Source organism: Thermobia domestica, chromosome 4 (genome assembly GCF_964235325.1).
Source record: "Thermobia domestica chromosome 4, izTheDome1.hap1.1, whole genome shotgun sequence".
NCBI classification, from domain to species: Eukaryota; Metazoa; Arthropoda; class Insecta; order Zygentoma; family Lepismatidae; genus Thermobia; species Thermobia domestica.
In genome coordinates, this window is record NC_137457.1 from 251459979 (window position 1) to 251472871 (window position 12893).

Sequence of the window (12893 nt, forward strand, 5' to 3'; positions counted from 1 at the left end):
CAGCCCTAGTTTTGACTTCGACGCATCGCAAGCTGTGTGATTGCAATAATATCACACAAAGTTAAAACAGCAAAGTTAAAAGTATAAGACATTTGTTTGTTCGTTCGTTATTTAGTGATCTTCGTTCTTAGTGAAAGGTTGGATACAGATTTCGAAAAAAAGAACGTATTTTTTAAAAATTTGAGTCCTATATTTCATTGCAATTGTTTTCTATTTTAAAATTATAATAAAAAATAAGCATAATGAATTAGCATAGGGGAAAACCAGTGATCGAGCTTTCATCTCTGTGAGAAGATGATCAGTAATCACAGATAAAAAAATATCATTTTATTTTAGATTAGCAAATAATAATAATAATAATAATAATAATAATAATAAGTGTGCCGCAAGAATTTAAGATACACCCATAGTGTGCCGCAAGTTGAAAAAGGTTGGGAAACGCTGCAATAGAGGTTGACCTTAAACTTGAAGGGTATAGGGAATTTCACTATTTTTCTCAAGATCTCGAAAACTATGGGTTCGACACTACATATCAATCGTTTTCACTTATTTTTACTTGAAAGCCCCTTCCCCTGCAACCTGTTGGAGTCCTAGGGATGTCTTACAATATACGTTTTCAGATTCTAAGTCCTTTGTGTGTCAATATGGTTGTAATTGCTCCAGTTGTTCTTTACGTAAGCTGGAACATACGAACTCTTAATGCCGTTTCAGTTCCATTATAATAGCATTGTTTTCTCCTTCCGCCCATTTCTCTGAAGGAAGGGGATTAGATAGGGACGGCTAACCCATACAGTATTCATCGTCTGGTAGTAAGGAATTCTTATGCAAATATTAATCAAAATTGGTCTCTAGTTTACGAGGAGATGTAGAACATACATACATACATATTAATATTGATTTCATGTTTGTTACTCATTTATCTAAAACTGTTAATTGTAATTTACACAGAGTGGCCACACAGTCCTGTTTTCCATTGTTTCAGATTGTGAACGATGGCTGATACTTCCGGTTATAGTATTGATGAACTTGTTACTGCAAGCTGTTGAGTGCATGAGAGAAACCACATAGTAAGATAGTGCCGAGTCGTGGAAAATCAACGCCCGGGGCGAGAGTATACGGTGGCGGCCCCGTACATTTTACCTCTCTTTTCTTTCCTTCTCTTTTTTTCTCCCGAATTTTGCGCCCCTTACTTCGACGCCCGGGGGCCGTCGCCTCGCTCGCTTCTCTCTTACGGCACGGTACTATAGTAAGATACTGGCAGAAATGCGTACAGACTTTCGGACAAGGTTTCAACGAGATCCTCCCCTGAAACAAACACTTTTACAATGGGAACAGAAACTATTCACCACAGGAAGTGTGAAGGATAAGGAAAGAAGTAGCAGACCATCCACACAGCAGCAGAGGTATGTCGTTTTGTCGCGGTCTCCATGAGAGATCGCCGCAGAAGTCGATGCGTAAGCGAACTGCAGAACTGTTTATACTACAATCGACCATGTAAAAGCACATGAAACAAGACTTAGGCCTGTACCATATCGACCTACCCCCTTGCAAGAATTAACGCACGCAGACATGGATCAGAATGTGGAGGCATGTGCGGCACTCCTTCAGACGTTCGACACAATACCTAAACGCGGCAAAGTGATATTTACTGGTGACTGTGTAATTTACAGGAGTTCTCGCGCACACGATGTGTCTTTTGGTCCAAAAAACAACCCACTCTATTATGATGATGATATGGGCAAGCATGGAAAGCAGACGCGTGTTTAGGTCATTCTTTTTTGACGGTATTGTGAATCACCAGTGATATCTGGACATATTGCAGAACTGGTTTGTTCCTCTCTTGGATGAGCACGAAATCAAACATACATGTTGGTTTCAGCATGATGAAGCACCTGCCCATTGCGGCCTCGCCGTACGCGAATATCTTACGGAGGTCTTTCCTGGGCGTTGGGTTGGTCGTGGTAGTTCGGATCTGCCCGCACCAAATGCCTGGCCACCATGAAACCCAGACCTCATCATCTGTGATAATGCGCTATGAGGGTTCATAAAGAGCATACTTGCACAAAACCGTTACGATACCACTGCCGAACTAACAGAAGCTGTGAAACAAGCTTTCACTCAAGTTACACCTGCATTGCTTCGCACAATGTCGCACAGAACCTGGTGGCGTATTATCCATTGTCATGAGAAGACGGTCGACAGTCTGATCCTTTGGACACTTAATGTTTCCTATCTCAATAAATCTTCTCGAAAGTATTGTTGTTCATGTCATTCAGTTCTTTCCGTGTAGTTATTTACGTGCGTTTAGTGGTTTGTGTTACTTATTTACAAGGGTAACGGAACTTTGTGGCTACTCTGTAGAAGGTTTCAGAGCTAAATTTCAGTTTGGTAAACAAAATATTTGAATTCAGCATCGTCTAATTATGTTTAAAAAACCTATTTACCTGCTTTTCACCAAAAATGCCTCCTGGTCTGTTAATATGCATCTTTTTGATAAATGGCACTAGTCTAGTAAAGAGTATTTGCTGATCAATGTTATAGAATGCATATTTAATATTAAAAATACAAAGAAATCTTAACATTCCTGTATTATTATTATTATTTTAATATAAACTGTTTCAAGACTTTCCTCGTCTCTTCGGTTGTATTATTCCACTGCACTGTTAACATAGCGTGATGGAGGGCTTTCTCAGAGAGAAAATACTCAGATATAATTCCTTTTAAATTGAAAACCTGTACCATTTTATTCCACACTTCAAGTTACGTAGTACAAAAATGCCAGAATGTTCGTGCACTAAAAATATCCTCCATTTATACTAGTATTTATTAAATATCTAAATTGTAGAAAGTCCAGTCTCATACACGGTTAAATGTATTGATTAGAATCTGAAATGCCCATTCTTTGTACAGGGAGAATAGGTTTATTGAAAGTATTTGAATCATATTCACAAAGAAATTAAATGTCGACTAAAAGCAGGGAATTCGTGTTATTATTCAGTTCAAAATCTTTTTTCATCGTTAATTCTCTCGAGGAAAATTTAAAGCTTAAAATATATAAAACGACAATCATGCCTGCTGTTCTGTGTGGTTGCGAAACTTGGTTGCTTACTATGAGGAGAAAAACGTAGACTGAAAGTATTTGAGAACAAGATCCTGAGACGAATATTCGGACCCAAGAAGGATGGGATGTGGAAAATGACGGAAATTTCATGGCGAGAAACCACGTGATTTATACCGTTTACCAAACATTGTTAGGGTCATCAAATCTAGGAGGCTCAGGTGAGCAGGTCATTTAGCCAGAATGGAAGAAAGTAGGAACGCTTTCAAAGTTTTAAATGGAAAACCAATCGGAAAACGACTATTAGGAAGAGTTAAGCGCAGATGGATCTTGCAGAAATAGGAATACAAAGTTGAAACTGGATCCATTTGCTTAAGATAGAAGTAGTGGAAAGCTTTTGTAAACGCGGCATTGAACCTCCGGGTTCCATAGGCCGTAGAGTTAGTTTATTTAAACCAATGGGATACGCATTTCAGTGAAAGTGTTACGGTAAAAAATCCCGTAATATATATATATATAAAATATAAATTTTTGAGCTCTCTACCCACTTAATACGCGCTTTCGTCAAAATAATATGATAAAAGCCCAGCGTGAGATATTGACTACCTATGTTCCAAAATTCATTTCATTCGGATCAGCTGTTTTCCTGTGATGCGATCACATACAACAAATAACATCGAAAAAATGTTGAAAATGCTCCCATTTCCTGCCATCTCTTTAAAGGGGAAATTTCAAAAACACAGGGAATTGTGTTACATATGTTTTAAGGAATTATGTACCAAGTTTCATATTCCGAGCGTGAGGGGCTCGCCAGGTACTGTTTTCAACGAAAGGTTTGCCCCTCATAACCCCTTAGGATACATCCTCGAATCAAAGTGACATGATAAGAACTAGTTCGAGGTAGGTACAAACTGTTTTCCAAAATTCATTTCAAACTATTCAACCGTGTTTCTGTGATGCGATCACAAACATCAAACATATATAATGCTCCCTCCTTCTTAAAACGGTAATTTTCAAAGATATTAAAAGGCGTCTCCTTTTATTTGTAATAAGGGATTTCTGTACTGGGTATTTCATTTTCTAACTTAACGGGCTCATGGGACACACAGTTTTTCACAAATTATTTCTCTTCTCACCTCCCCTCTTAGAAACCCCTTTTAATCAAATTGACATAATTAAAACGCAGCTCGATGCAGATAATAACTGTATTCTAAAGTTGATTTCAAAGAGTTTAGCAGTTTTCCTGTGATTCGAACACGCTCAGAATCAGTTTAATTTTTAAACTTCCAAACTGTGTTATGCGTGTCGGAGTAGGGGTACACCCATTTGGGAGATCCACCGGTTCCGGATCTCTCCTCACAAACTTCGTAAATCGAAACACAATTTTAACAAAACTATACTTGTTTAGCAGAGGAATGATTGATGTAGCATAAAAATTTGATGTTACACTTCATGTATACTCTTCCTTTTTGTACAGGAAACAATTTAGTTCTATATTTTTTTCTAAAAATATAGGTGCCAATAGTCAATAATTATTTACCATTTTTTCGGGCGCAGGATACTAGTTCAATACTACATAGATGCCTCCCCCACCCACCCGAAAAAACTACTATCAAAATTTTCTGAGTGCGCTCCTAGTCGGAAGTGGTACAGAATGGTTGTGTCCATCCGTCCGTCTTGTCTGTCGACAAGTATCAGAAAAAACAATAAGGTATATCGAGAAGCAGCTTTCTGCAATCAGTTCAGCTTCCCAAGAATAGGTTCCATCTCCGTTAGCTTCTGATTCAAACCAGAAGTGGTTGAAATTAGCCATTTCCGGTTTCAAGCCATTTTTAGCGCATAACGAAAGCGGCAACAGGTAGCGACAAACGTCCTTTGCAACCGGTTCAGCGTCCCAAAAGAACATACCGTTACGACCTGCAACACTCTTCCGAGACAGGAAGTAGTTGAACTTGACTAATACTTTCAGTTTCAATATCGATTTTCAAAAAGCAAAGACTGTAAGTGATACCGAGAATCGAAGCGTCCCAAGAATGGATCCCATCTCATTCCTTAACCTTTATTCAAGCCAGAAGTGGTAGAAATCAGCCGTTTCCGTTTTTAACCTTGGTCGTCATATAATAAAAATGGTAACAGATACCAACAAATGGTCTTCTGCAATCGGTTCAACGTCTTAAGAGAACATTTCATCACCACTTGTAACAATACTGAAATCGGAAGTGGTTGATATTTGCTAGAACTTATGGTTTCAGTACTGATTTTCATAGAGCAAAAACTGTAAGAGATATCAAAAAATTGTTTCCTACATATTCAGCGTCCCATGGTTGAGTTTCGTCTCGACTTTTATGTATCTGTTGAAACCGGAAGTGGTCAAAATCTACGATTTTTCGGTTACAATACTGATTTTACAATAGATAAAACGGAAATAGTTTGCGAGAAGCAGGTTTTTTTTATACCGATTCTGTACCCAAAACGTGTTCCACCTCTAACTTTATACCTCTGTTGTAACTGAAAGTGATAGATATCAGTTACCATTTTCGATTTTAATGTTAATATCCATTGAAATAGCGATTAATGACTTTTTGATATGGCTTCAGTGTCCAGAGGTAGGTTTTATCTTTGATCTTATTTTTCTGTTGTAATCAGCAGTTATGGATGTACTACTTCAAGTTTGAATATTGAATTCGCATAATTTGAAAGTCTTCCGTATTTTCATACTGCGATAAGAAACTCACTTGTTATATATTAGATTTTACGAATGTAAATACCATATTGTAGCACTAATGCTTACTCGTTTCTTCCAGCAAGAGGAACAGTTTAATATTTTTATTGTAGATAGCTTGAAAGTGTGAAATGAAATGGTATAGGTTTTCAATTTTAAAAAGTATTTTGTTCGAGTAACGGAATTTTTCAGAGAAAAAAATTCTATTTCATGTTATAGCTACGAAAGTGCAACGGAATAATACATTTAAAGAAGGATTGAGAAAAATTCTGAAACAGTTTACATATATATATATATATATATATATATATATATAATATAAAAGTAATAAGAATACAGAAATGAAAAATGAGATATCTTTGTCTTTTTAATATCCGAAAAGAAATTTAAAGCTAAAATGATATATGTAATTGTGCTTCTGATTTGCTACTTAAGCAAATAGGCAAAAGAACAATCATTATAAGCGCTTCGCACAAAATGCTTTTCTTTAGTTTGTTCAAAATTTTCAGTTGAGATAGTAATTTATATATATTGACAAAAAATGTGACACTTAATTAAGAAATACATTTTTCGTTCAGCAGTAAGTTTTGTTTTTGAATATCTCATATATATTTTGTATATATCGGATAATAAGTTTCGTACTTTAAAAAATATCATTGCAGTCTTTTCGATTTTTTTCTTGAGTATAAAATAACATGATTTCGAATTTAAATACGTATCTAGAATTTCGTATTATATAAATATTCATAATTTAATACATATTGACAATTCCATAAATTTTTATTTTCTTGACAATCAGGATTTCACTGTGTTGCTCAGAATTTTCAAACTAGCATGGCATTATGTATCGTCTGTCATAAGATGCGAAAACAAGATGGTTTCCAAGTCTAGAATAGAATATTAATCAGTATTAGTCCTTTTAATACTATCACATATGTACTTCAATTGCATTTCGATTCTTCCACAACTTTTATGCTTTTAAACATTGATGGTTTTTCGAGGGGCTACTGAAAAGTAATAGCTCAACCCAGAAGCAGTGCAGGTAGAATGATGAAATTGTACAATTTTAAAGAGCGTATCTCTGTACTAGCAAATACAAATTTTCATATTAAAAATTAAATTATTGTTGTTTTTCAGACCATGTATGCCAAACCAGCGAATTTCACGAATATCGAATCAGAGTCACAATTTTTTTCTCTTCAAGAAAAGTCACTAAAGCAGATTCATGAGGAAAGCAGTGAAATACTGCGCGATTCTCTTCCGTCATATGCATTTGTGAAGAAGGGAGTGGCATAATTTAAACGTGGCAGTTCAAGAGATGATGCTTCATATGCAGGAAGACCAGAAACAGTGACTGTCGCTGAAATCCTTGTGAAATTCATAACATTATTCTTAAAAATCGCAGAATCTCAGCAAAACGTGTGGCATAGATTGTGAGCATTTCTCGGAAACGTGTCTGTAGCATACTTCATAGTGACTTGAACATGCGCAAGCTTTCGGTAAAATGGATTCCCAAAAAATCTGTCAGCAGATCAAAAGTGTGAAAAAGTGAGGGCATCAAGGGAAGTCATCTCCCATTTTGACCGCAAATCGACCAATTTCTGTCACAAATAGTAACCATGAATGATACACATTTGTGCCACTAGCCACTACGATCCTGAAACTAAACAATAGTTAATGCATTGGCAGCACTTAGGTTCCCCTCACCCCGAGAAGTTCAAGAGACAGAAGTCGGCTTGGAAAGTGTTTGCAACGTTCTTCTGGGATAAGGATGAAGTCGTCATTCATAGACTACCTGCCCAAGGGTCACACATTTAATACAGAGTATTACTCTGCATGACTCACAAAACAGAAAGACATTTAAAGTGGAACGTCGCTAAAAATTGAAAAAGGAATTCTGTTCCTTTAGGACAAAGCCCCTGTCCATCGAGCACTGCAAACACAACTGACATTGCGTAGTCTAGGGTTTCAGTGTCCAGATCATCCACCTTATTCCTCAGATCTAGTTCTGTCATTATTATTTATTGCCCCAACTCACTTGAAAAGACGCCATTTTGGATCTGATAAGGAACTTATTAGCTACGGAACAGTCTTAAGTATATATTGGTCTGCAAAAATTAGAGCATTTGAACTTCGGAGAGATTATGTAGAATAAACTAAAATTTCATCATTCCACGTGTACTCCTTTTGGGTTGGGCTACGAACCTTCCAGCAACCTGTAGTTATATGCAAATATAATAGTTCATTTTTTTACGTCATGTGCTGTTTTATCTTCTTTTAATTTTCTAATCGCTTTCTCCATACTTTTACTGTTCTTGAAACCAAACTGTATATTACACTTATCTGGGTTACCTATAATTGAGTTTATTCTTGTAGCTAATACTTTCTCGAAAAGCTTACCAATAATATTTAATAAGCAAATTTTATGAGACTTTCGGATCTGATTCATCTCTCTTCTGAGTTAAGAAGGATCACTAAATTAGTTTCCTTCCAAATCTTTGATACTTTTCTTTATTGGAGACTTAATTGAATAATCTACTTAGGTACGAGGCCCAAATATCTTTATCATGTTTAAATACTTCTAATATCTTATCTGGAACCGGCACATTATTATTATTATTATTATTATTATTATTATTATTATTATTATTATTATTATTATTATTATTATTATTATTATTATTATTATTATTATTATTTAAGAGCTTTGGGTTCTAATTCCATATGTGTTACTGGTATTATTTCTTGTTCACTAGCAGATTCAATATTTATTTCTGGCCTTAAATTTTTATTATTTTTTTCTATATCTTTCTGATATATGAATGGAGTTTAGTCATTTGTATTTTTATTGTTTCTTTTAGTTTTTTAATTTTTTTGAGGGGGGGGCAGGGGGAATGGATGTGTAATGGAATCATCTTTCCTTACTGTTGAAAATTATTGCTAAACGTCTCACCTTCTGGCTAACAATTTCTATGGTAAAGCCGTACGGGATTCTAAATTTTCTTCTATAAATTTCTTCCAACTTATGAATTTTGTTTATTTAGTCTTTTTAGAAACATTTTCTTTGCTTCTCTGTATACTTCTGTGCGGTTTAGTAACGAATCTCTTTACATTCACTACATTCGAAAACAAACTAGAGAAATATGAAAAAAATAGTACTTTAGCATATGCGTATTGGAGCTTTTTAATAATTTCAGTGTCTGGTTTATCTGCTAATATCCTCTTCTAGGATCACGAGTCTAATCAAAATGCTGATTGTACATTTTTATCTTTACTTTCTTCCAAAAATTATATACTTAAATATTGCCAAAAGTACCGAACTTCCAGATCTATCAAATCACTAAAATTCATTAATTAAATTTAAACAAAAAATTATGTAACGTATTAAGTTAATTGAGAGTTTATGTAACGAATAGCACACTTCCAACTTACGCACATTCTCTTATTCATCGTTTTCTGAAAGAATATTATAGAAATAAGAACATTGTAACACCAGTTATTATTTTTAAGAAGGGTTTATACAAGGTGTTTCAAAACAACACCGACAACGTTTAGGAGGTGATTCCTGGCACCAAGATAAGACAAAAACTATAGACCAACCTGAGTGCACAGATGCTTCCTTTTGGAGTTATAGGCTGCCGAAAACTTGAAATAATGATTTTTAAAGGTCCATAGCTCCAAAGCAATGGGACCTACCGTAGTCGGGTCAAGACTTTACTTAGGAACTAACATGTGCGCTAACCAAAACTACATGTTTCAGGATCCTAAGGCACTCACGTAACAATTTTTTATAGCTCGAGTTTGACTACGGGCATATAATCTGAAGCACTCATCAATTACCTCTATAAAAATTGCTGCAGAAGTACCGCAGAATTCTGAAACTTGTATGTGCTCTATCAAAATATCAAGTTCCCAAGTGAAGTCTTGACCCGACTACGGTAGGACTCATAGTTTCGGAGCTATGGACCTTTTAAAGTTCTTTATATATATATATATATATATATATATATATATATATATATATATATATATATATATATATATATATATATATATATATATATATATATAATATCGGCAGCCTATAACTCCGAAAGGAAACATTTGTGCACCCAGGTTGGTCTATGCTTTTTGTCTTGTTTTGGTGCCAGGAATCACCTAACTGTTAGAGTGTTGTTTTGAAACTTTCTGTATACCTAGTTTAATCTCCCGAACTTCAGGTATTCGTGAGATACTCTATTCTTTGCAAAATTTTTGAACTCCCATTCCGGCGCTGCCCTTAGGATATATGAAAGTATCCTTTCTTATCCCTTGTTTATGCAGCAAAAGGAGTTCTCTGTTCAAATTTCATGTTCCTATCTGTAGTCACGTTTACTCTTTTATAGAATAACATTGATTAATAATGACTGATATATATACTCACTTGTGAAGGTAATTATATTTGATATGTACTCGAAGCATTTGGAATTCGCTTCCAAATCCGCGTCCGTTAATCACAATAAGAGATGGAATCAATGGTTATTTGAGCAGTATATATCTCTCTATAATCCTTACTTCCAGCATCGATATTCTTCATTTGCGGGCAGTTAGATCGAAAGTAGTAAGTGGTTTGTTCAAACCCAAGTAATAATCACACAATGAAATAAACTTGTCGTGATAATTCTGAAATTATTACAAATATACATGCAGTTTCAATGATTCAGTCAGTTAATTTGAGTATTTATGGATTTTGTAAACGATGGTTTCTTTTTCCCCATGTTGTCGAGGAGATGTTCATCTAGTAATAATATACAAGCACTAAACTACATAGTTGCACATAAATTTCAAGTTGTTTTATTAATTGTGCTGTTATAGAAAAGTATTCTATATTTATAGAATTTGCCGTTAATAACACATCATCTATCTATTATGAAATTCAAGATAATCCCTTCTGACATGAAAAATCCTTTGAACCCTTGAAGTTAATTTTTGATGAATTGAGCACCACCGTCAAATTGCTCGTGATAGATCGTAATACATGTTGTCTTTCCTGTTCAGTGTGGTTATGATAGTTGTGCATTTCATTAAGTAAAAGTGAAAATTTGTGTAAACGGTTATGTTTATTATTGATAAATTATTATATAAAAGTGCATGTTACCATGTATACATGTATATTTTGGAATGTATTTTGCCCCTGTGTTGTGCTTCAGTATGGCATTGATGGAGTTACATTAATGATAACAGTTGTGTTCTGAAAATGCTCGCAAATAATAATAGCAAGAAGCATGCTAAATTTTATCTTTTCAGCTACGTATAGTGTCTTCCGAATTATATTGATCATGTTCATGTAAACCTATGCTCATACTACGTTCTGTAACTCTGTTGACTTCCACAACACATAGTTTTCTTTTTTCTTTTTTTCTTTTTTTTTTTTTTTTTCCTGTGTTATTAAATATAATCTTCTGAAGATATGTTTGTGTTTCAAGAATAATGATTTCAAAGCGAAATGCTGGTAATTATTTGAGCGAGTAATACTGTTAAAGATACGATGGAGACACGTTTAAGAATACCCAGTAGAAATTCATGGTTAGTACGCAATAAGGTCATGTCAGGTGGTAGTGGTCGCATCTCGAACATATATATAATTCATGACATAACACAGTGCAAATCATACCTTCATAGCACATCTAATTTCTTCGAGTAGTCACGCAATCAGCTATTCGGGCACGTACACAGTCATACAGATTCTTAATGTTTGTCTCTGGAATGTCCCATGCTTGCTGTAAATCTTGGGGCAGCTTGATTATGATTGTTACACGAGCCCGGTTGGCAGTCAGGCGCTAGGGTTTGGTCCGAAAACTTAGAAGAACAGGGTTGAAGGCATATAACAAGTAGAGCACGCTGGAGTAGCCCGGCGGTATGAGAAATCGAGTTATTATGCTGGAATCCCGCAAAGTCTAGACATGATTGGAGGGCAGGATTGACGATGTCAAGCTTACTGCATCCATACCTGAATGCCAAATATGGGGTTTTATGTGACGAGGGCAAACGCACCCTGAATTTTTTTCCCTGTTATCTGCCGTTTGTAGCCATGCGCTCGACCGTTGCTGTCAGTGAATACTACCGCCTTCCATTGGTCTCGCCACCACGATCTCTACTGACAGCACCGGATGCATTGTCGGCTATAAGTATGTATTACAGGTATGAGAAGAAAGAGAACGTAGTAGTCCGGTGCCCAACAATCGATATTTTAGTGTTCGTGCGGTCGCAGGGGCGGAATATGATAAGTGTGATTGCATTGACACTCGTGTGTTGTCAAAGCATACCAGGCGTTTCCAGGTTCGTCACAGGGACAAGCCTGCTATGGAAATCCTCTGCCGTGCCGATCATAGAATTTGCCGTTAATAACACATCATCTATCTATTATGAAATTCAAGATAATCCCTTCTAACATGAAAAATTCTTTTGAACCCTTGAAGTTGATTTTTGATGAATTGAGCACCACCGTCAAATTGCTCGTGATAGATCGTAATACGTGTTGTCTTTCCTGTTCAATGTGGTTATGATAGTTGTGCATTTTATTAAGTAAGTAATAAGAATGGATGCAGTAAGCTACAGATCCTGTTCGCCTCTGGTATTCAGGGAGTATGACTAGTGCATCATATATATATGTGACATCGTCAATCCTGCCCTCCAATCATATCTAGACTTCGCGGGATTCCAGAATAATAACTCGATTCCTCATACGCCGGGCTATTCCAACGTGCTCTACTCGCTATATGCCTTCAACCCTGATCTTCCACGTTTTCGGCCCCTCATCGTGTACATCACACTGGACTGTTAGCACAAGACCACTAGACTTCTCTTAGCTTCATTGTATGACCGCACTCAAAACTAGTTAACTGCGTAATTGGACTTTGCTGGTGTTCTGGGATTGCAAACAGTGTGTGATTCACACGCAATTACATTCATCATGCTATTCGATGGCAAACCACTGCAAGCAGTACCAGGGGCGTCATTTAGGGGGGCAATTGCCCCCCTTAGTTTGATATTTATATAGATTTTATAAATAAAATAGTAGTAAATCAGTGAAAAACGGGAAATTTTACTTATATCAAGGGGTCTTGCCCCTCC

At 35.9% G+C, this 12893-nt stretch overlaps 1 protein-coding gene across 2 annotated transcripts in view; it reads left to right on the forward strand.

Moving 5' to 3' along the window:
- NKAIN (Sodium/potassium-transporting ATPase subunit beta-1-interacting protein) overlaps positions 1–12893 on the forward strand; it is a 137073-nt gene that overhangs the window by 108081 nt on the left and 16099 nt on the right. The window lies entirely within an intron of this gene.